We start from the raw sequence: 3747 nt of genomic DNA, 5'->3' as shown, positions 1-3747 counted from the left end.
TACACATGTTTAAATAAAAATCCGTCTCTTCTCATTCAAAATATATGACCATGATGACCAAGGTTAAATTTATTGTGACAGATGGACAGACTTACAAACAAAAGGAAATTTTAAAGTCCCCTACCTTTAGCAAAAATGGGGGGCAATAAATGTCCTTGTGTTCTTGAGATGAAGATTTTTGTTGGGAAAAAATCCCCCGCATATTTACATGTAAATTGGTTGAAATTGGCTCAGTGGTTCTTAAGAAGTTAAGAATTGAAAAGTTTGCAACAAAAAGATGGACGACAGAAAACAGTACATTTCAGAAAACAGTATGCTTGTAAATAGTTAATCAAGGTGCTTTGGGTAGCAAAATAAAGCTAAACCGTTACATCTAATTACCGAGAGCTTAGAATTTTAATATGCACAACCTTTTCAACTCTTATAATAAATATTTTTAAAATATTTATATCACCATGTCTGATTCAAGGGAGAACTTAGATATACCAGAAGTATATCTGTTAATAAAAATATGTACATGATACGTGTTTTTTTTTTAAATTTTTTTGTTTGTTGTGACAGCAACTGTTATCATTTTTGGGAAAGGTTGAAGTTTCTAAAGTAAGTAAACTCCAAGGTCAAAGGGCAAAGGGGAAAATTGTTGGTATCAAAGGGAAAATCTTGTCACAAGGAATACACATGTGAAATAAGAGAGAAATTCCTAGTACTTCCTCACCTGTTCAAAAGTCATTGCCAAGGTTAAAGTTAAATTGGGTTCAACCAGGGTCAAAGGGTATTTATACCTGTTGAAAGTTCACAATGATTACACATGTTAAGCATGAAAGTCCTAGCACCAAATTTCAAAACTTAAATTAGGCCAAGTTTAAGGTATTTTTTTGTAAAAATGGGGAAAATAAGGTCAAGAGATCAAGAGGTCAAAATTGGTTCCCATTAAAAGGTTTTGCCAAAAGAAATTTACCTATGAAATGTGGAAAGTGTATAGCCCCAAACCACTTAAAACTAAAATATGGGCAAGGTTAAAGTTTCTGTGAACAGACAAACAGACATACACACAGGAAACAAAATATGTTTTATAGTCAAAAGGAAAAATTTTTATTTATGGAGTCATAAGATCAATTGTCATTTCAGGTTACAGGGTGTCAGTGGCTAGGGAGATCAAACCCCCCCCCCAAATTTTCAGTTATTTAAATAAGACTATTTACTAAGAAATAAAAAAGACTTTGGACATCCTCCCCCTTAGAAAACAGGGACCCAACCATCATTGTTTTTATTATTATTTTTTATTTGCTTTCGGGAAATCATGGGCTGGATTTTTTTTTTTTTTAGGGTACTCCCACCCCCCCCCCATTCCGAAAAAAAAAATTTTGGATTAGCCGAAAGTGTATATACTGAATGTCCGCAACGGGGGATAACTTGACAATGTGAAATTTGTCACTGTGGCATGCAATGATCTTTGACCCTTTTTGAACTTCAACCTAACCATTTGTATTTATTTATTTTTATCCAATCTATACTAAATCTTGTACTTACCGAATGTAAGGGCTGACAACAATTCATGAAAAAAATCCATATAATTCAATTAAAACACAAATGATTTTAACTGACCACACTGCATCGTCAGCATACATGTGCTAAATAATCTATATTTCCTCCCTTTATTAGATGAAGTATGAATGGCCGAGGTGTGCCGAGTGGACATCTAAAAATATGATAATGGGTGACGCAAACCCAATGTGAATGTAGAAATTTTAATAAGATTTACACGTAAAACTTTTTGTACCAACAAATTTCAAACTATCATAATAAACGATGTTTTAAAATAACTTTGCCATCTAGGTCTATTTTTAAAAAAATGTGTGAGAGAGAGAGAGAGTGTGTGTGTGTGTGTGTGTAATGGTGAGGGGGGGGGGGGGACAGGCATTTACAAATCATTGGGCTGTATTTTCAATGGGTTTTTTTTCCTAAAATAATATTTTATGTGGTTGAGAAAGTAAATTTAAAAAGTTCCAAATTATGGGCAAAATATTTATCAGAATCTAATTCAGTAATTTACTTTATTGATTAAATTCTGTTATTTCAGACTGGTAATGAATTAAGTATACAAAATACATCTATGAGGCTCATAGATCATATGGTCATCTGAAAATTTTATGCTCGATTCATACGGAGATAATTTATAGAATTATTTTGACTTTTTCCTTGGAAAGTCCAATATGAAGGTAGTTTTTCAAGGCAAACGCCTTAGTGCGGGTGCTTTTTGTTCATGACAGCGCCAGTGTTGATCTATTGTTCCATACCCTGGTAATACAGGTACAGATCGACATTGTCCCGATAACGTTACTTACTTACGAAGGACAGAGTGGGGAAAATGAGCGTTACGCCGAGAACGGAGATAACTTTTAGGAATGTGACATTCGTCTATTGGAGAAGTTGTTTAAATCAGATTTAGGTATTTAAGAAATTCAATGGAACCTTCGGAAAAGGTCACAAAAATTTACAGATTATCAATAACAAAAAAGTAACAACTTTTCAACTCTAAAAGTTAATACAATACAATCATTCCCGAATAAATTAAAACCCAGGTTCTAGACATCATTGACAGCTGCTTTTTCAATAAAAATGGAACTCGTTAATTAATTTACTAACCTTATCATTGGTCGTTTGCAAATTCATTTTGTTTAAAATAATCTGACTGCAGAAAAATTACTCTGAAGTTCATATTAAAAAGAAGCTCAGTGACAACGTCTAACGTATGTGGTTTTGGGAGACCAGTGGCCCTTTACAAAAAAAAATCTCACAACTAAATATAAAAATTATTACTTAAACAATTCTTTTCTAAATTATTTTTTTACTATTTTATCTTAAAATTTTAATATAATGTAATACAAAAATAATTTTTCGCAGCTTTGACACTTGTTATACGGTAGAATGGGGGATTTTAGTTTTAATCGTAAGATTTCTTGTGAAGAAGGCCACAGGTCTCACAACAAAATAAGGGTGATCCAATCTCTGTTTTATAGGTCATTGTTGTCTCTGCTAATTTGTATTGTTTGAGTGAACTTCAGCTTGAATACTGATTTTTCATTTTACAGAAGAGCTTTCGAAACGGATTACTATGAATTAAAATTTAAATAAAATTATGAAATTAATTTTAATGAGAAATACATACATATGTATGGTGTCTTGAGCTATTCCCACTTTTTAAAAATCTCAATTCCACCTATTCCCACTTGCAAATAACAATAGATGTTTAGATTTACCTGTATTTTGTACATTTTATGACAGAAATGATATAATGAATACATCTATGAAAAAAATATGATTTATTTCGGATTTTTGAAATAATAAAAAGATCTTACAAGAAAAAGCAACTTAATACCTAAATTTAAGAACATAGTTAATTATTTGTTTACACAAAATTCCACCTACTCCCACGTGAAATTTCACCTTTTTCTACCCGATTTTCAGAAAGTGGGGAATAGCTTGCATAAACCATATGTATATCTATTTATTTTATTAGCAGTTTATACAATATTTTTAACAGTTTACGTATTTTTAAAGAAATTTTAAGTTAAAATGAGTAGACTCACTGGGGGCCGCCAGAGAAACCAAAATCTTTCAAAAACCGATTATGTATACTGATAGTCGCCAAACATGGCTGAAAAATTGCCGACTCAACAGTATACAATCAATCTAAAGAGCTTTCGTATTTTCATTAACTGACTCTACATCTCACTTTATGTGGGC

Source organism: Saccostrea cucullata, unplaced genomic scaffold, assembly GCF_032062105.1.
Source record: "Saccostrea cucullata isolate Sc308-1 unplaced genomic scaffold, CSIRO_AGI_Scuc_v1 ctg6277, whole genome shotgun sequence".
NCBI lineage: Eukaryota > Metazoa > Mollusca > Bivalvia > Ostreida > Ostreidae > Saccostrea > Saccostrea cuccullata.
The sequence above is the reverse complement of the archived record's forward strand: the minus strand, read 5'-3'. Positions refer to the sequence as shown.